At 36.5% G+C, this 22,426-nt stretch overlaps 1 protein-coding gene across 1 annotated transcript in view; it reads left to right on the top strand.

Annotated features, from left to right (window-relative positions):
- LOC132796135 (GATA zinc finger domain-containing protein 14) overlaps positions 1-22,426 on the top strand; it is a 221,033-nt gene that overhangs the window by 159,583 nt on the left and 39,024 nt on the right. The window lies entirely within an intron of this gene.

The raw sequence follows: 22,426 nt of genomic DNA, 5'->3' as shown, positions 1-22,426 counted from the left end.
ATGCAAGTCACAATTTAAGGTCTTTGCCTTCTGCCATTAACATAGACTGAGAATACACGATGTACTATATTTACAATGTGCTATGTAAACTGAGGCACTTTCGGGAGCGATTTTGAGGTTTTGTGTTTCAAGTCAAGGCGAAAATGCGCAAAAACAAAAGCGTAAGCGAAAGCGAAAGTGAAAGCGAAATAAAAGTATCTCTCTCAGACCCGGGTCTCAACACGATTTGCTACTTAGGCCGCCATTGGGCCATGTAATTGCACTCGCTTTACGAGCGAGAGAGCGATGCTTAATTAACAAATTTTCAACATTAGCTGCACAAAGTTGAGAGCTTAATCCTAAATCTGAGCTCTCTGCTTTCCATCCATCTAACCAACCCACACATACATCTAATTTTTCTGTTCCATTTTTTCCTTTTTTTGGCTTTTTTTTTTGCGTGTAAAACGCCGTCAGCGACAAGCCAAAAGAGAGAGAGAGAGAGAAAAAAAAACACACATACACACACAAAGAGGAAGAAAAACTCGCCTGTTATTTATTTATTTTTTGTTCACCCGCTTTTTATTTTGTGTCGGTTTCGGCGGAAACCGAAACTTTTTGCGAGCGAATCCTTTTAATAGCAGCCACTGAACATACTATAGTTCTTCTTCTATTTCACTTTCACCCCCACCTCCCCACGTTTCCACTCTTCTTGCCACTCAGTTTGCAGCCATCATATGGGGCAACCCTTTGAAAAGTTTTGTGATATGCGAGAGTCTGTCTGCAACTTGGCTGCTGTTGCTGTTGCTACGTTGTTTTAAGGCACATGAGCCCAGCACCTCTCTCTCTCTCTCTCCCTCTCTCTCCCTCCCTCGTTCTCTCTCGCTCGCTCTTTATGTCAGTCTACCCGTCTATCTGTCTATCCGGCTGCATGTCTGTCTGTCAGGGCTGCCAGCCAGTTAGACAAGTTTTGTCAGCCCCAGCTCTGCACTTCACTCGTTTCCGGCATTTTGTTTTAATTAAATTTATAACAAATGTCATATACTGACACACATACACATCAACACACATACACACGCATATCGGATAAACTTTTCACTGGATGAGACGACGACAAAAAAAAAAAAAAAAAAAAGAGAAAAAAGTAAATATAAACCAAAACACAATTTGCATTCAACACTTTAACGGAATTGCAATATCTTTAAACATTTGTTAAGCCATTCGACGAAGTTCGAAGAAACCACCGAGAGCACAAAAGAAAAGTTTTCGTCTCCAGGGCGCGCGAACTTCGTTGAATTCCAAGAAACACCCAGAGTCAATTTTGTATGCAAAGCACATACTTTTTGGGCGTATTAACTAATAATGAACCATTTTCTAATCCCCAACTTAGAGCCAAAAGAACGTAGATTGCATGAAATGGAAAATTATCGAAAGTTGCTTCAAAAATTAACCAGAAAATATGAAGCTTAAATTATTCCTTTGCTCCATATCATATTATTATACTGACAATACTTTGCAAGGTTAAATTTGAATTGTTTTAATTTTATATAATTTTAAACCTATAATTATTAGCAGAAAATATATATCGATTCAATTCTACATTTGAGTGCTTCATGCACGTCAGCTCGCTTTCTACGAGACTCCTCTTCGATATCATCGATATCCCATCTGCTATCGATCTATCGTGTTATCAGTATATCGATATGACATCAATATTTTGACAACTTAACATAAAGAAATTTTTAAACTGTTTCCCTTTTCAGGTCCATTATAAATGATATTAATTAAAACTTTAGGAAACAAAGTATTTAAAAAAAACGCACTTTCATTTCAGTTTTGAAAACTTTTCGCTGGCATTTAAGAGCTGAACTTCCGAGTATTTTGCCTTTATTCATTTATCAGTACAATTGGATTTGAGCCAAGGCAATAAGAAGAAAGATTTTTAGTCATGGCAGAGTTGCTTTGCAAGGCGTTTCTGTAATACCTCTTTTTGCTGGCCAAAATGGAATTTTTGCGATGACCTAAAAAAAAAAATCGCTTAGGCGCTGTGTGCTTGCCCACGTGTGCATGTGGTCAAATGTTGTTAGCCTGTTATGGCCCCAGGGCCACACTCACTGTATGTGTGTGTGTAAGGATGTGTGTGTGTGTGTGTCTCAACAATTTGGCAGGCAGAACAAGCCCAGTCAGTGTTGTGTATGCGCCTGGTCAGCAGCACAGCGCTGAGTGCAATGAAGCATTTCAGTATCGTTCCCTGACCAGACGAAGTAGTTGCTCTTGTGGCTTCTAGTTGGCAGTTGCTGTTATCGACATACAAGTACCGTATAACAACATTGTGCACACCAGCCAAATAGCTGCAAGTTATGCTACAGACAGAGACAGAAACAGAGGAAACCCAGCAACCAGCAACCAGCAACCAACAAGCTTGGCCACTTGCCACACACACACGCAGTTGCTGCATTACATTAAAGCTAAAAAATAAATATGAGAAAATTTGATTTGCTTGCCATTTGAGTATGCACTCAAAACGATCAAGCATAAGTGCGGGCTAGGCGAATGCTCTGTAATTAAATATTATGTTAAAAAAGGACAACAACAACACTTTTTCTATAATATGTCAATTATGGTCAAAAGTTTTAGACAGCCTCTTTTGCACATAACATAGAGTAAAAGTCGAGTTTGTGTAAACAAAACCGATACCTTATTCATTCTATTATTTATTTAATTGTGTTATTGAAACGTTTTACAGCCAATTAAAGTGAAAACCACTCAAAAATTTCAAAAATAGAAAGAAAGAGTAAATAACTCTTTTTTAAATACACAAAACTGAAGCTTTATTCTTCGTATTATTTATTCAACTGCTTTGTTAGTACGTTTTACAGACAATTAAAGTGAAAAGCATTCAAAGCTGGCAATAAACTGCACCTGCAGTGAATTGCTTGAATGTTCAAAGCACCGAACAGAAGTAAAACTGCCATCTGCCTTTTCACAAAATTCCAAATTTCCACGAACTGAAAATGCACATTGCACACCGAATGACAGCAACACACGCTTTGCTTAGGGTAAAAGGACAGACAGAGAGACTGCACAAATGAGCTGCACTTTGTTGATTAGATATGGGAGCATTTTTTTGGGGCACACATTTCTCAATTTTTGCCAAAGTTTAATAGACCAAAAAATTGTTTGGGGTTTTTTATTTTCATACCTGTACATACATAAAGTAGAAGGGTATTATGCAGGAAATGTTTGTAAAAGGCAGAAGGAGGCATTTCCCATACCATAAATTATCAAATAGCTATCTTCAATAGCTGAAATGGTATAGCCATGTCTGTCTGTCTGTCCGTCCGTATATAAACCTATGTAGATCTCAGAGACTATAAGAGATAGACATAACATTTTTGGTACGTATAATAACAGCAATAGCCTTTATAATTCCCGAAAATTTGAATGAGATCACATACAAATTGTATATGTTATTTAAGAAAACTTTGCTTTAGCTGATAATCTGGTATATTTTGCACTCTATTTAGAATATAGTACTTTATTTACTTTACTTTGTGGTATATTTTGAATGCAATATTCCAAACATATCCTTTGGTATATTTTTATTTGCGGTATATTATTTTGGTATATTTTAAAATGAATACCGCACTGTTTTGATTTAGCACAAAATGTGTAGCGGGTATCTCACAGTTGAGCACACTAGAGTGTAGCTTTTTTACTAGTTCTATTTCTATTTCCGTGCAACTGTCTCCATTTGTGCCAAGAAAAATACTTGGGCTTTTGGCTTTTTGTCGATAACCAATCAAAAATTCCTTGTTATCGGTTTGCTGTGTCCAAAAGGGCAATTGCAAATACCCGCCTGGACTTGTATGTTGTCGACCAGAACAGAACAGGCCACCCCAGACAGATAGACAGACAGACAAATCCCACAACAGCTACCGTTCATGGCCGCAAAACCCACGTAAAGTTTTCCAAAATACATTTCGAAGAATTCCAAAAACGGCTAAGAACAAACACTTTTCTTACCCACACATACACATACGTTTAGCTAGTTTAAAAATAGAATCTAATGCAGAGTTGCACACAGATAAATTGACTTTACGCCCTCTGACCTTTTGCCCACCTCACCCCCAAATTCATTATGATGATGGACAACAGTTATAAATAACAATCGCAGCAGGTTCATAATGCGCTAATATCAATTAACGTCAATGTGTCAGGTGGACAAAAACTGAAATGTTGCCATTTTTAGCACATAACTGCAGCGCAACGGCCTGCATTGGTTGATTGGGAAAATTCAATAAAACTTATTGGAGGAGTGAAGGAGGGAGGGAGGGAAGGTAAACTGCCACGGCCATGTCAGCGTTATTGTCATTGTGATTGTGATTGTGATTGTCAATGCCATCCGCAACGAAGTCGAGTGCATTAAATCATAATGAAGCACTCTGCACAATCAAATTGTATAAATACATACATATGTGGATGTCGATGTGGATGCAAATGTGAATGTGAATGTGGATGCATATTCATACATATATTGTCTCTATACTTTTTGCCTTCGGGGAGTTCAGTTATATGGAAAACTCTTGTAAAAACATTGACAATTGGCCAAATTGGCTGAAAAGTTTCCCTCACATTTGCATAATGAACCAAACTCTCTCTGTGTGTGTGTGTGTGTGTGTGTTTGACCTGATTGTTGGCCAATAGATAATATTTAAATACTCTGAGGGCATTTCATAATTGAGAGTGAGCAGTAGAGAGATCCAAAAATAGCACACTTAACTGCCAAGCCAAGCCAAGTCAAGCCAACACAAGAACAAGATGGCAAAGTTTTGTGCCCCAAAAAGTTAAATGGAAATTAAAAATACTCAACATTTTCCCCAAATGCTGTGTGGCTCCAGCTGCCATCTATTGTCTAGTTCTCGGGTGTTTTAATAATTGATTTTTTTCTACATTTTGTGTGCTTCTCAAGAGAGCTAAGCAAATTTTGTAATTTGCCGGAAAATTGTCATTGTAATGGAAATTAAAAATGAACTTGATTTGAAAGTTTTGTAACTAATTAATTGATGCTCGTTTATTATGCATATTAATTGTGCATTTGTTTGGCAATAATGGAGCATATCAAATATTTATTGCACAATAAATAAGATTTATATGTGAATATTTAATTGGCTAATGGCAAGAGATTGAAAGTAGTTCTTTAGAAGCACGCAATTCGTACAATGATTATCGCAATCAATGCAATTTATAAATATTGAATTACATTTGCAATAAATGGCTATTGACTCCACTAATGAGCACATGTCTACCAAAAAGAGAGCAAATATTCGTATGCGCATGTTGTGAATTAATTTTCAGTTTGCAACTGTTTTAATTTACCTCGCATATATTAGAATTAAACATTATGTAAACAGCATATTGAACTAGTTTGTCGTTGCTCCTTTTTGGCTGAAATGTAAACAAAATATCCAAGCTTCAAGCTTGGCGGCAACTACGCAAATTCACGCCCACAGAAACCGTGCACAGCCCACAAAGAACATCAAAGTTTTGTGCACCGCCGCACAGCTCCTTAATAAGTTGAAAGTACTTGTCCGTATAATAGTGAGAAACTTTTTGTGTGCCGGAGAAAGGAAAAGTTTTCCTTCTTTCTGGCATGGTTTCTTTCCTTTTTTTTTGTTTTGTGTTAGTCAAGTGTGTGGTAAAGACCTTTTTTTGCTGTATTCATTTCATTCCTTATGAGGGCGCAAAATTCTTTTTTTATACCCGCTACCCATAGGGTAGAAGGGTATTATAACTTTGTGCCGGCAGGAAATGTATGTAACAGGTAGAAGGAGGCATCTCCGACCCTATAAAGTATATATATTCTTGATCAGCGTCAACAGCCGAGACGATATAGCCATGTCCGTCTGTCCGTCTGTCCGTATGAACACCTAGATCTCAGAGACTATATGAGATAGAGCTATAATTTTTTTTCGACAGCATTTGTTATGTTTGCACGCAGATCAAGTTTGTTTCAAATTTTTGCCACGCCCACTTCCGCCCCGCAAATCAAAAAAATCGAATAACAAGCGTAATTTTAAAGCTAGAGTTCCGAATTTTGGTATATACAATAATAACTACAGTATTACATGATTCCTGAAAATTTGGTTGCGATCAGATAAAAATTGTCCAAGTTATTAAAGAAATACTTTTATATGGGCAAAAACGCCTACTTACTAGGGGTCTTAGTTGCTTTGGCTGACAATCTGGTATATTTTGCCGTCTATGGTATATTTTGAATACGGTACTATGTCTATATACCAAATATACCATTCGGTATATTTTTTTAGTATTTTTGCAGTATATTTGGTATATTTTGAGAAAATACCGCAAAATATATTTCTTTTATTCAAAATGGGTAGCGAGTATCTCACAGTCGAGTGCACTCGACTGTAGCTTTCTTACTTGTTTTTTCATAAATAGGCGAACATATGTTGTTGCAGTATGTTAATAGCTTATAAAAAAGGGAAAGAGCTGAGAATGGTCCATTAGTAAAAGCTATCAATATGGCGGAAGTGGAACAATGGAAGGCGAAACAATGGAAATGAAATGCAATAATGGAGCCAAAGGCTTAGAAATGTGCCAAAGAAAATATCGGCAAAGTGAGAACAATCGAATCGAAACGCTGCAAATTAAACAATGGAAATCGAACATAATCGGAAAATAGAAAAGATTGATAAAATGTATTAAAAAAATAATGATGGATGTATAATACTTGATATAATGTCTAATAAGGTAAATTTATAAAATAAAATATGGGCAATTCTCTAGAAAGTGCAACCGGCGCCAAAAAATTCAAACTCTATAAAAGCATGTTTTCTTCACATTTGTTTATAGGGAAAATATTACATTTAACTAATATAAACGATTTTTCCATTTACTCATAACACATTTTGAAAAATTTCAATGCAAAGTCGAAGATGAGCAAAAGTTCTGTTTTGAAGATTTCTACTACAAGTTTTGTTTTGATTCATTTCCTTAAAGGGAGTCAGTATGCATTGATACCCTTAGTTTAATATCTTGTTTAATATCCAAGGAATATACAAAATATATAAATGAAATAATGCAATAGCTAATAACGGTAAATTTCTTTTCAGCTAATCAGCTTCTATTTTTGTCGCGTGCGACAGTGAAAAACAGCATTTGTTATGAGTGCATCTAAAGTTTTTGTCCATTGAGCATGCAAAACTGTGTCCAAACACATATTTTGCTACCAAATATAATAAAATAAAATTTGGATGAATATAAGCACAACTTCATTTTTAAGAATTTTTGAAAGTTTGTCGCGTGCGACATGGCAAAAAAAAATTTTTTTTTTCGTTAAATTATTTTTTTTTTTAGTGTAGATGATGCATACTCTTTTTATGTGCAAAAAATAATATAAATTTCATGTCATAAGCGCCAATTGAGACATTGTCATTAAAAACAATGATAGAATGAATGTGCACAGTATACCGGGTATAAACCAAATGAATTTGTTTGGCTGAAATGGCCAACAAACGAAATCTACTAGAACAGTATATTCATAAAAAAAATGTTTTGACATTAATGATGTAATTTAAGATAGGTAATTATGTTTCTAATGTACATGATATGAATATATTACGTTTTGTTTACCTTTATTAAAGTTATTTTTTAAAGTATGAAATTTCAGTTGAAAATAAAAATATATATTGAATATATCAAAAAACTATGAAAATGCTTCAGATGCTCTTCAAATGAACTTAAAAAGTACAAAAAACAGCATAAAAAGTATGATGGAAAAAATGTCGCGTGCGACATGTCGCGTGCGACAGTGATTAAAATTTAATTTAAAAAAAGACAACTTAATATTTTTAAGTCAAACCAAATACACTATTTAGATAAATATATGCATAATACATTAAAATTAATTGCATTAAAATCTTTCATCACGTTTCGCTGAAATAAGTGCTTGAACTGGTTTTTGAAAAAGTAACTTCTGTTTTTGTCGCGTGCGAATGCGCAACATTTTTCAAATTTTCTTGAAAACGAACAATTGCCCAAAATCCATCTTAGCACCAATTATAGTGCTAACCGAGAGCTATAAGTTTCAATTTTTACAAAATTAAAATAATGTCTTGGCACATGTTTTTTTTCAGTTTGAATGCGTACAAATGTCGCATTCGACATCAGAGAATTGCCCATATGGCAGTTGAAATATATTTTCCTCGTTTTATTATTGTGACCAAATGAAAAATATCGAAAAGATATTGTAAACAAGTAAGAAGTGTGTTTAAGTGTTCTCTTAAAAAAACTATATTCTACAAATATACCAAATATATGCCACTAAAATATGCCGAAGGCTATAGTTGCTATATCATTATAGTACAACATTCAAAATATACCATAGAGTTATTCTTGAATAAATTCTACAATTTTTGATCGCAACAAAATTATCAGAAATCATAAATACTGTAGTTATTTTTGTATGTATCAAAATTCGCTTTAGATTGAAAATTACGCTTGCTATTTGATTTTATATTGCAGTAAAGTAATGTCAGAAAAATCAGTTGTGAAACTCTAACGAAAGTTTAAAAAGGAAATGGAACAACGCAGTTGAAACATATTTTCCTCCTTTTGTAATGTGGCCGAATCGCATTTATCCGCAGCACACTCAAAGTAAAACCCCTGTATGAGTGCTGCTATCAGAGTGTGTGCATCTGTAATGTGTATTACCATATCAGCATATGTTATGTACTTACATACATATATGTTACTCCTCTTCTTGGTAATGTCCTGGGGTTTCGCAAGGCTAAGCAGCTTACTGAGCACACACACACCTGCAAGAAGCAACTTTCACACTCACAGCAAATACACACACACACTCAGAATCAAGTCAAGACAGCGAAAGGTAGCTGGTAAATGGCAAAAGAAATGCAGGAGAAATCGCTGTTGAACGACTAAGCTTCCGCAAACAGCAAGCAGCATGCAACGTCTGCCTTGCAGCATCCTGGCCCAGACAATGGCATCATCTTTTAAATATAATAAACTTGCAACACTATTAGTAAAGTGTTGTCAGTGTGGCAGTAACTGCTGCTATTGCTGCTGCTGTTGCTGCTGCTGTTGCTGCTGTTGCTGCAGCGACAACAGTTGCAACTTCCCGTTCTGTTGTCATAGTTGCTGCTTCACGTTTTCCCTTTGTGTCGCAACTCGCTCGTCGCTGTGGTTGCCATCTTCCGTATAACTTTAACCAAACTTCAAACATTTTAAAGCGACTTGTATATTTGCTTTCTTTATAAACACACATAAAATGTTTAATAATGAAATAAATATGAAAATCAATATCAGCAAATTAAATACTAAACAAAATCTAGACGACAGACTTAACAAATATGGAAAATATAAATATAAATACATAAAAACTAAACTTTATTGAAAGTAAAGAATCTTGAATTGAGACGAAAGAAAATAAATAAAATAAATATATGGAGTTTACAACTGAATGAATTCCAAATAAAATGTATTGAAATAATCAACAATAAAAATATGTGCATTTAATACCTTGACACCAGAAATTTTGAAAAAATGCCAAGTACAGCTTGAACCGTAAACATTAAATTTATTGAAAGTATAAGAAAATAAAATTCAAATCAAATCATGGCACAAAAATGTAAAAATTTGAACTAGACTAGAAATTTCAGCAATTAAATAAAGTGTACTCGCTGTGTATGTAAATAAAGTTGTCAATGAAAACCTCTTAGTTTTCTATTTATAGAAATTTCCATGTACTAAAAATCTTCTCTAATCAGCTGTTTACTGATTGCAAATTGCATTAGATAGAATGGGCAATATCGATGCAGATTTAACGGACTGAAAGGGAACATTTTCGAATGAATTTCTCAAAGCGAATTCTCAGCTCATTGCCAGATGAGGCGAACGGATATGCACGGCTGATGCACACACAAACACACACACACACACACACATAATATATACTACTTATGTGTGTGTATGTGAGTGTGAAAAGAAGTTGAGCTGTGTGGCAGCATTCGATTTGTGGCGCTTCGCTTGCTTGCTTGCTTGCTCGCCGTCTTTGGCATTTGTTGCACATAGTAATTAAAATTGTGCATACGCCGCGTTGTGCGCAAATGTAATCAACATTACGCATACGACCCACGAACCCCCACACACACACACATATTCGCACATATGGAGTGCGCTCGATTAATGGAAAAACGCGTTGCACGCCGAACTATTCAGGCGCAATGAAGCTGTCATCGGCAGGCAACAGTTGCTTACAATTTTGCCCACACGGCGACACTACAAAATACACTGCACACAGCGATATATAGTGCAAAAAAGCGAGCGGGGCGAAACTTAACAGCTAAAACAGAACGAGGTAAAAGTAAAACACACAAAAAAAAGTGAAGAAGCTAAAGCAAGTTGCTACCGATGAAGTGTCGACGCTGCCTCCATCTCCGACTGTCTGCATGCCTTTGCCGCAAGCCAACGCACTCTCAAGCTCACATTTTTTTTACTTTACTTTTTGTTAAGTGGCTCTCAATGCCACGCCCATGAAGCGCAGCAGTAGCACCACAGAGGCCCACACACACACACACACACACACACACACACACACGCAGAGAGAGAGCGCTGGTTTTCATGCAATTTATTGAGCTAGTAAGCCAAAAGGGAAAACACGACGTGTGGCATGCGACATGCGGCATGCGGCATACGACGTGCGACGTGCGGTGCGTCGTCAATGATGGCCTGTGTTTCGAGTGCATGCCATTTTTGAGGCTTAAAAGGTTGTCTCGCTTTTGCTCTGGTTACGGCTCTTTGTCACAGCAAATGCAAAAGCAAACCGTTCGCACTTTGCAACGTGTCGCAATATTTTTTCCACTCTTTTTACTTTCCACTGCCTTTTCACTATTTTCACTTTGGCCTACACCTGTTTTAACCGACTGGCAAAATGGCAAATTCACAATCTTTGCTGCTTTGCTCTGAGGTCTGACAAATTGCACACAGCTTGCAAATGGAGAAATGAAACGAAAGATAGAGCGAGATTTACGTGTGTTTTTGTCAGCTCTCCATTCAAAGGCTTACGAAAGAGGCAAGAAGAGAGGAAGGTATCAATAAGACATATCTGCAAGTGGATTACAGATTGGGGAAGCCAGAAAGCAGAACTTCATAATGCTCTTTTAACCATACATTTCGTATATTATCTCGTCTCCATTTCAAGTCCCTTTCGGTGACAAAAAAAAACCGTCTATCGTTTACAAGGAATGTCCGAACTTGTTAAAAACTTGTTAATTTCTAATAATGAGAGACGAATTGTGCTTGAGCTCTTCGATGGAATTGTCAAAGTTCAAAAGTTTTGCGACACTCACTCGAAGAGTTCCAAGTGTTCTTCTCCCCTTGCCAGCTGTGGCTGCTATAAGTGAGTCATTTCGAGTTGTACTAAGTGTTATTTGAGACTCGAATTAATATTTAATATGACAATTCCAACAGTTGGTTCATTATGAGTCATTTGATATTCGACAAAGACTACAAATTAAAGTTGCTCGATTGGAAGTTGATGCACTGAAGAAAAATACCTGTTCATAATAATCTATAAATTCATTGTGTTCATAAAATAAGACCAAAACATACTATTCTTTTGGTTTGATATACTATAATGTTATAATACAAAATATACCAGATTGTCAACCAAAGCAACTAAGTTTAAGTACACGTTTTTCCCCATACAAATAACTTCCACAATTTTGATCTGCTCCCAACCAAATTCAGTATTTGCGTTCATAGCTTCATTGATATGTTTTCTAACTTCAAAATGTTTTCATGCTCTTAAAGAACTTTTTAGAAGAAATTTCTTACTTCTTAGGCATAAATCTTGATTTGAAAACATTATTTTTCCAGTGCTTTTTCCAATGTACAAACAATGTAGAATTTTGCAACTTTATTGCATTCCTTTTTGGCACCTGCAAAACAAAGTATGCAAAACCACAAGCAAGCATTTCATTTGCAATTAGACAAATTGTGGTGTCAAAGAATTTATACAAAATTGTCAGTGAACAGTTTGAGTTTGTGGGAAATGACAGTAAATATTGCTTAAGATAAGATTAGCTTTTCACATCTAACATAATTGTTTGAGCGATAAGTGATTATAGTTGATTTAATCTGATAAGCGCTAAAAACATTGATTATGATAACCGAATTAATTTATCGCTAAATAGGGACAAGCTGATAAAACCTTTAATCAGCAATTAACAACTACAAAATACCCTGCACAATAATGCTATTGTGCAATAATAATAATAATAACAAATGCCAGTTCAATTTGTTCAACTCAATTGGCCAAACGAAGCGCACAACGAGTACGACACAAATTGAATATGAATCGAATGGAAATTGATTGTATTACGATGTGAATTGTTAACCCAAACGGAGCGAACTAAAACCCCAAACATAACATAAAATGTGTCCAGTCAGCACAGCGTTTTGCAACATCGGTCAGTCGTCGTCGTCGTTTTCATCGTTTTGGGGGCCACAAGCTGGAAAACCACTTATGACCCACTAGACAGAAATTAGCTTAAGTACCCCATATAACAAAGATGCTCATAAAGGCGTGTGTTTGTGTGTTAGTGTTAGTGTTATTTGTGCTCATCTTATAAACGATTATATTTATAGGGACGCCAGCCAGAATGATTTCCATCGCCTGTGGCGTTATTAGAATTCAAATATTTATGTGCCAATTGGCAGCAACTAGTGTTGTGTGTTCGTTCGCCTGATCACTATAAGTTCCCCAATTCAGCTGCTGTTTATTTATTTATTTATTTCCAATTTTCATTCCATTTGACGTCACTGATATGCGTGTGTTCGGGCATTAAGCATACGACTCGTATTCTTTCCACGGTATCTCCATTGGCTTTTTGTTATTGTTTGTGCTTTGTGTTTTTTGCTGTTTTTTTTTTTTTTTTATTGATTACGCACATTTGAAAATCAATCAGCAAGTGTGTATCGTGTAGGGGCACATTTGACTGAAGTTTTGTTTATTTGTTCATTTTGCAGTTTCTGTTCTTTGGCAAAGGCGCACAAACACTTTGCGCTTAATGCTCAAACATCAAGTGCCAAATTGCCAGTGCTCATGCTTCAAGCTACAAACTGAAAACTGAATGGATTTTCCACTTGGAAACGTTACATATTTCCCTATAAATAAGAGGAACTTTTAAATACTATATTTCGTTTATTTTAATTTTATATTCGATGTTAAATTTTAAGGTGTTCTATTGTAAAGGAAATTAATTTAAGAGTCAAAGTACTTTATTTTATTTGTGATAGACAACTCTTGCTATTGATACCCGCTACCCATTGGGGAGAAGTTTGTTGTAACTTTATACAGGTCTGAAATAATGCTTTGGCTGAAAATCTGGTATATTTTGCACTCGTTGGTATATTTTTAATGTAAGACTATATACAATATACAAAATACATAATTATGTATAATTTTAGTATTTTTGCGGTATACTAATGTTGGTATATTTTGGAAAATAATACCGTATTGTTTGGCTTATACTATATACAATGAGTAGCTAGTATCTCACAGTATTATTGTTTAGTATTTTTGTGGTATATGAACTTAGTATACTTTTAGGAATAATACCGCACTACTTTATTCCTATTCAAAATGGACAGTCGAGCACACTCAACTAAATCTATCGTACTTGTTTGCTATTGCTATTGCTTTTTTCTAGAAGAAAATGAATATTTTAAATACAATATTTCCTTTTTTAGATTCGATTATATTCAATTTTGAGGTGTTCTACTTTAAAGAGAATTAATTTAGTAGTCACATTACTTTATTTTATTTGTATAAGATGCAACTTTTATGGGCAACTTCTCAGATCGGCATCTAGCTAAATCATCTTGAGCTTCAGCAACTCACACAAGCGTCCATCAAGTTGGCAAACGCACTTAAGCTAGTAAAATGTGTACTGGGCAAACAAAATAAACTAAGAAGCAAAAGAAAAAGGCACAGCAGCTTGTCAACAATTGCGTTTAACTTCAATTTACTTGCACTCAAAAGGTCAACAACTGACAAGAGGAGGCAGAAGAAGTTGCTGTGTGTGTGTGTGTGTGTGTGTGTGTGTGTGTGTGTGTGTGTGTGTGAAGGCAGGAAAAACAAGCCATGTAACTGAAACTTCTGTTAACCGCTCTTAATCTCAATCTAGCCCCAAAGTGGGTGGACTATCCCACTCTCTTCCTCTCTCGAACCCAACCCCTTTCCCCTCTCTCCACCTTTCTTCCATCTCTCTCTCTCTCTCTCTCTCTCTCTCTCTCGCTCTGTCCGCACGCAGCTAACTGCAGGCAATTTTTCTATTTTCCACATCATTAGTTTTCAATGAATATTGTTCGTGTGGTTATTCCAACAGTTTTTCTTCTTCTTTTACTACTACAGCTACTGGGTTAAATGTCCAGGGCATAAGAAAATTTCCCTCTGTCTGTGTGTGTGTGTGCGTGTGTTGTGTTTGTTGTGTGTGCTCTCGGCCCGCATAAGCAAATAAACTTACAAATTGGCCAGTGTCAAAACAAAAACCATACAAAGCAGCAAAAGGAACAGCAGCAGCAAGTTCAATGGCAGCCATAAATCAAAAACAGCAGCAATTTAATAGGCGGGGTCATTCGAGACATTCGGGTTGCTTGTTTTTTTTTTCTCTCTCTCTCTCTCGTTCTCTGGTTGTTGGCCACCTGCAGCCGCCGTTGGGCAATAGAATTAGTTTTCTTATTTGACTTTAGTCGCAGGGCAACGGCAACGGCAACGGCAACGCGTCGCATGAGCAATGTCCCCAAATGCTATATAAAAAGTGAGGATAGAGGGGGTCACAGAGTCAGGGGTCGGAGGGGCAGGAAGAGGGACGTCTGGCATTCATGCACGAGCGACGCAAAGACATTTGAAGTGCCTGCCACACCCCCCTTTATTTTATTTTATTTTATTTTATTTTTTTCTTATTCTGTTCTTATTTTTTTTTGTTCATATGCCCGGGGACCTGTCATCATCATCAGGCAACAGCAGCAGCCGAGAATATTGAGAGAGCGAGAGCGAGAGTAGCGTAAGTGAGAGCAAAACACAAACAGGAACAATTACGTGCAAACAAAAATACAACAAGAAGTACACGAAAAATAAATAAATAAAAAAAGAATCAGAAAACAAGACCAACACAAAAAAAAAAAACCAAATAAAATTATTTCGTTTTCGTATATATTTTTTTTTTTGGGCAGCCAAGAAGGCAAATCAAGCAAATCAAAATCAAAGCGAATAGAAAACATCAGCGCCGCAGGCTCATGTTGTAGTATATATTTATGGACATCCTCACATCCTGTCCAAAAATGAGATCCCCTCGCTTGCCCCTTCTCCATATCTAGCTATCTCTATCAACACGGTCGAGGCGTGGCAAGTGGCAAACTAAGTTGTTTGCAACAGAGTGTAGCAAATATTCAATCGTTCGTTCGTTCGTTCGATTCAGCCACTCGAATGCACATTTTACAATTCAAATGGCTGGCAATCATTCACATTCACATTCACATTCGTATTCGCATTCGCAAATCACAATCTGAGCTGTGAGTGTGAGTCGTCGATGCCATTCAATAATTCATCTTGGGCGTCGGGCAATCGCCTTATTTCCAGGTCCTCATCGCTTTGCCTCTCGCCTCTGCTTCAGAGTCTGCCAGAGTCTTGTTTCTTCATTCCACACTGATTGCATAATTGTCAGAGCGAGAGAGCGCAACAGTGGAAGAGAGAGAGAGAAAGAGCGAGTGAGCACTTGGCATTATAAAAATCACTTCAACAGCTCATCAACTGGGCAGTTTTGATAACTGAGCGAAGCTACGCACATTTCTCTTTCACTTCTCTTTTTTTTCTCATTTATTCATTCTCAGCTCTTCTCTTATCGCAACGCATAAGTAACTCGGTTAATGGTATTTCCATTTCCAGAGGTTGGCACGGGAATTGCCTCATTATGAGTATTGAACCGTTTTTATTGCAAGTCATTTGACATGACACACAACTTAAAGCTGGTGTTTTTTTCCTTCCACAGGTAACTGAAATACCAACAAAACACCCAACAAAGAATGAAAAAAAAAAGAAAACGTTGCGAACAACTCAAGTTGAATTAAATATTCTAATATATTCTTTTTGTTGTGTATCTTTTTCTGCCTGTTTTCAATTCAAGTTTGACTTGGCTTTAGCCAAGATTTAGCATTCAAAATAAGCTCTGCCTATGACACTTAAATTATATTGAGTAATCGCTGTGAAATTTTTAAAGCATTTTGTTTTGCATTTTGCATTTTTGATATTTCAGCTTGATGTCATTCAAGAATTAAGCTACCGCATTTTTATGCAGAAATATTATGCTAAAGCTGCTAAGAAAAGAAGTCTTTATTTTATACCCATTAACCATAAGGTGGAAGGGTATAATAACTATGAGTCTCCAAGAAATGTATGTAAAAGGCAGATGCAGTATTATCTCTGATTCTGTAAAGTACATAAATTCTTAATCAGTGAGAGAAGTTTGAAGATATTCAAGAAATACTTCTCTATAACAAAATACGCCCACTCCAATTTAGTCTTACTTGCTTTGTCTGGCAACATAGTATATTTTCTACTCTATGGTATATTTTCAATGTGTGATATATGGGATATATTTTTGGTATATTTGTTGAAAATGGTTTTATTCAAAATGCAAACGGGTATCTCGCAGTCGAGCACACTCGATGTATGTATTCATTCACAAACGAATTCAGATATATTTTTCTTAGTTGGCACATAACATTTGCTGGTATTAAAAGCTTTAAGAAATACTGACTTAGCTTTTTGAATTGCATATATATTTATTTATTTGTCTACATACAATATTTGGCAAATTATATTTTGTTTCTTTTAAGAAAAATCGACTCTTTGCCAGGAGCAAATAGCTGAAAGCTAACAATCGAATGTGTATTCTGTGTGCGTTCACGTACGTCAATCACTTAAGTCTTACATTTGACTAGTTTTATGCGAATGTAAACAGCAGCTGTTCATAATTGTGTTCTTCAATTGTCTGAGCACGAGCAACAAAATGCAGTTTTCAGTTTTGTTGTTGTTTTCTGCATTTGTGTATTTTGCCTTGTCATGCAAATATTTGAATGTCATTTGCAGTTATTGTCCTGTTAGTCGTTGTTGTTCTTGTTGTTGTTGTTGTTGTTAAAGCACTTTAACTAATTGATTCAAGTTGCAATCAAATTGAAAGTTGCAACCACAATTCATCAAGTGGGCAAAATTAATTTCAATGGCATGTAATTAACTAATTTACATTAGGCAAAAACAAATAAACCGAGCGCGCACAAATCACAAGAAACCAAGTTCCACACACACACACAAACACACACACACACTCAGTCACGCACACACATGGCACATGGCAGCCACACGAATGACCGCAAAAAAGCATTTGATTTTATAGCATACTTTTGTGGGTCTTTGAACTGTTTTCGGCCACAAGCCGCAATCCCAACCACATCAGTAACAGTAAATGTGTAACTGTAACTGCAACTGTAAAAGTAACTCTAACTGCGGCTGTCTGTAAGTTAAGCTCTCCCCTTCTCTACACCTTACACACACACACACACACACACAAAACTGACTATTTAGTTGGCCAAGCGAAGTATTAACTGTTTTATGTGCCACTTGCATAACGGAAATGGAAAATTGCGGTTAAGTAAAAGTGTCAAGCAGTTGCTCAGCCTTTTTATAGATTTATGCGATTTGAGCTCTGAAGTTTTATTCTTAGTCTGGCGACACACTCGTTCCATTAAAATAATGAAATTCTGAACTGCCCGTCAAAAGTTCAAACCAACGACGTAATTTCTAAAAATTCCAAAAACTCAAAGAATTTTACAGACAGACGTTTCGTTATCCTTATGCCTTGCCGATGATCCATTAGCATTATTTGAATATTATGCGAATTGTTAATTAGCTGAGCGACTGCGACTTTAAAATTCGAATGACTTCTTGAGAACTCGGCTTCTTTTTTTTTTGTTCATCTGGTAAATAAATCGATAGCATATATATATTTTCAGTCCGGCTTTCATTTAGTGTTATCCATCGACTTATGAAACAAATGCTAATGGCCAACAACAACAACAACAGCCAGAACAGCAACAAGAACAATGACTTCCACATCGCTGAGGCTGAGCCGTTGCTTTAACTGTGGTCAGAGACCCACCGAGACCCTTTATCTGTCCCACTCTCCACTCCCTCCTCTCGTTCTGTACGTTTGCCAGCCTCCGCTAGTCATTTTCCACTGGCCCACTGTCAGTTGTTTCAATATATTATTTATATTTCATTAAATATTAATGCGTTTGTTTCTGGGAGTTCGAGTTCAGTTCGTTCTCTCGTTCGCTCTACACCCTCGACCACACACTCATCGATGGGGTCGCTTATTGCCCAAAATTTGCAAAGCTCTTCAATTGTTGTCGTTATTTATTTATAGCCAGCATTTTTGCAGGGTATTCTTTTTTTTGGTGAATGAAACATTTGCTTTCTTTTTCTTTTTTTTGTTTTGTTACTTTTGTGTTGTTTTTTTTGTTTGGCTTTCAAGCCATAATTCCCCCCGCTGAACTGTTCAAAAGATGCGACGCCATGAGGCTGCCCAAAAATGGGTTGGGATAGATTGTTGATGCGGCTCTGGTTGCCCTTTCTACAGCTGCTGCTTTGGCTTTGCTTTGCTTTGCTTTGGTCTGGCGGGGTATGATGTGGTCTGGTCTGGTTTGGTCTGGTCTGGCGTGGTCTGGTGTGGCTTGGTCTGGTCTGGTTAAACAAAAGACGAAGGACTTACAAAGAGAAGTCAGCGAAATGAGCAGCCACTGGCAGCAGCAACAACAACAATACACATGCCACCCACACCCAACCACACACACACACACACACACAGATACCCGTAGACACAACGGCAATTATAAAATAACAAAAATGTGGCCTAGCCCCCGGATGGTTAAGAAGAAAAAAAACGAATACCAAAAAAACAGGGAAAAGGGGCAAGAAGTTCGTCTCTGGCCTTGTTTTGGCAGCAGTTCGCTTGAAGCGCTGCCAAGTTAATTTGAGAATAAGCCTTGTACAACAACAACAACAACAACAACAATGGAGAAAAGCAACGGCAATTTTGTGCCTGTTTTCCAGTTGGCAGGCAATTAGGAAAATTGTCTTGATTATGATGTCGACGTCAGCGCGTTTCTTTCTGTTATTTGTACGTTGCATTTTTGCAAATTGAATTCGCAACAAAGTGGTCAATCAAAGGTATTAATAAACAATAATGTTGTGCCCCTGCAATTGCAACAAGTTAAAGGATATAGTTTTGAATGATCGACTGCAAGTTATCCTATCTCCATAGGATTGCAAAATGCATAAATATTTAAATTCCCAACTACATTGCAGTGTGTATTAAAACTAAAGAAATTACTGTTGCAGCTCATTTCAAATATTTCTACAAAAGTTGAACACCCTTTTCTCCGTTTACTACTTTTTAATGGGCAGACAAAAAGTACACACTGACACACCTCGAAGCAAGCCTTAAAGCCATCGACGCTGCTCACCCGGAAGTTCTTGGCGCCATCGCAAAAGTTCAGTGACACGCAATCGAAGAAAAGTCAAAGCAAAGCAAAGCAAAGCAAAGCAAAAGCAACAACAAGTCTATCAGCAATTGCCTATTTTCAACGAGTTTTGCTTGCTTCCTTTCATTTGGCACATAACTGCGGTTAGCAGGCCACTTTTTCTACTCGATTGCGTGTCAGTTATAAAGCCATAAGACCAGTCAACCAACCACATTAAACCCCGACTCCTCTTCGTTCAAAATGCCGCCACAGAAAAAAAGTGAGTATAAAAACTACTCGAGTGTGCTCGACTGTGAGATAGCCGGTAGCCATTTTTAATGAAAGTTAAACATTAAAGTATTAATTTTAAAATATACAAAATAAATATACCGTAAAAATACTAAAACATACCGAGTATTACCCATTTTAAGCAAGAGCACGCCAGTGCGGTGTTATTCTTGAAATATACCAAATTAATATATCGCGAAAATACTAATATATATAGAGTAGTAAAAAGTCGAGTGTGCTCTGTGTTATTCTTAAAATATACCAAATAAATATACCGTAAAAATACTAAAACAAACCAAGTACCACCCATTTAGAAGAAGAGCAAACCCGTGCGGTATTATTCTTAAAATATACCAAATTAATATACCACAAAAATACTAAAATATACATAGTAATAAAGATTGGATTATTATTCATAAAATATACCAAATTAATATACCGCAAAAATACCAAAACATACTGAGTACTACCCATTTTGAATAAGAAACAGGCAAGTGCGGTATTATTCTTATGACATACCGAATTAATATACCACAAAAATACTAAAACATACCGAGTACTACCCATTTCGAATGAGAGTAAACCCGTGCGGTATTATTCTTAAAATATACCAAATTAATATACCACAAAAATACAAAATAAAAAAATTAAATATACCGAGTAGTAAAGAGTGGAGTGTTGTGTATTATTCTTAAAATATACCAAATTAATATACCATATATATTCAAAATATGCCATAGATTCTTTATGGATTCGAAGATTCCTTCTTTCTGCCTGTTACCTACATTTCATGCAGGCACAAAGATATAATACCCTTCTACCTTATAAGTAACGGGTACAAAAACAACATTACGAATTCCGTTTGGCCATAACTTGAGTGCCATTGACACTCGTGCCTATAAGTTGAGCAATTGTGAAAGTTATTTATGGGTGTGAGAAGACCTTGAAAATGTTATAAGTTCGTTTAAAACGAACAAACGAATAAAATCCTAATTCCAGCAACTTGATTAACAATGCATAATGTTTTTCAACTCCCATTAGAAAAGTAGTTGCAGCTGCCACTGCTGACATTTATATTATTTTTATTTTTTCGCGCATTTTTTTCTACTCGCTCGTTTAATTATTAACTTGTCAAATTGAGCTTAAAATTTTTAAACATTTGCAAATTCTTCTTGAACATGAAAATCGTTGTTGGCTAATTAAATTTTCCAGCTTAACATGCAGCTCGCAGCTCGCTATAATCGAAAACTACATCAATTATGAATTGTTTTCTCTGCATAAATTATGCTTGCAAGCAGTGTGAGTGAGAGAGCGAGAGATTATCCTTAGATTGCGCATACGTCATGTTGCTGCCGCACAAAGCAAACAAATTGAAACAGAGAGAACGATAATGCAAATGGATGGGGGAACGAATGAAAATAAAAATCTAATTTGGTCAATTCGTAACGCTGCGCAGTTTTTTGTCATTAATTATTAGCGCACGTCAGCGTATTAATTATTACAAGGCGTCGAAATTAATTACGCTGCGCCCCCTCTCCATACAAAAAACACAAGTCCGTCGAGCTGGTTCCAGCTAATTACGCCAGAGATTGAAAGATTGGCGACTGCCAGAGTGAGTGTCTCTATCTAAGGACGATCGGCTTGTTATTTGATGTTTACATTTCCGTTTCCGCTGCCTTTTCGACATTCGCTTATTTGGCTTAGTTTAAGCCGCCTCTGTTTGCGTTTTCTTTGATTAATTTATTGCCTATTGTTGTCAATCGACAAATCATCAAATAATTAGTTATGCACAGCAGCAGCAACAACAACAACAAGAACAGTGTATTTACCTTAGCATCAGGCTGTCGTGGTTATACGATTGGCCATTGCCAATTAGTCGAGGTAAACGTTGCTGGTTTCTGATCGAATTTCAGTCTGCATTGAACCATTCTTAATATAGCAATTAACTAGTTAGTCAGTTTGTGCAACGAAACTCGAGTGACCAAAGACCCCAAGCCCCGAAAACCCCGAAACCAAAACCAAAACCTCAAGACCAAAGACGAAGTGCGAGGTCAAGAACAACATCCATTGCCATTGCTATTGCCAGTGTCAATGCCAATGCCAATGCCTCAGGCTTTGAGGTGCATGGCGGCGATAAGATTTCTGATTAATTAATTATCCAAACACTGCACATGCTTTGAAAGTCAATGCCACAAACTGCAACTTCTAATGAGTTGCGCACGCTGTGGCAAATGTGTGTGTTCATCATCATCATCATGTGCTTCTATTTCGGTCAGTTTGCAATTTGATAATCAATCGTTGCACCTGCTTACACTATTGTGTGTGTGTTTACCTCGGCATATTTCATAACTCTCTTCTGGGTAAATTTAGCTTGTACATCATTAGCGCGACTACAAGGAAATCGAATATCATGTTATGCAATAAAGCACATAACAAGATATAATGATATCAACTAAATACGAGTTCTTTGCCAATTGTAGTTTCGCATTTAAACGGAAAAGTATCAAGTAGAATTTTGGCAAGCTATAAATACATATTT

The sequence above is a fragment of the Drosophila nasuta genome, chromosome X (genome assembly GCF_023558535.2).
Source record: "Drosophila nasuta strain 15112-1781.00 chromosome X, ASM2355853v1, whole genome shotgun sequence".
Taxonomy (NCBI): domain Eukaryota; kingdom Metazoa; phylum Arthropoda; class Insecta; order Diptera; family Drosophilidae; genus Drosophila; species Drosophila nasuta.
Note: the sequence above shows the minus strand (reverse complement) of the source record. Positions and strands in the feature narration are given on the sequence as shown.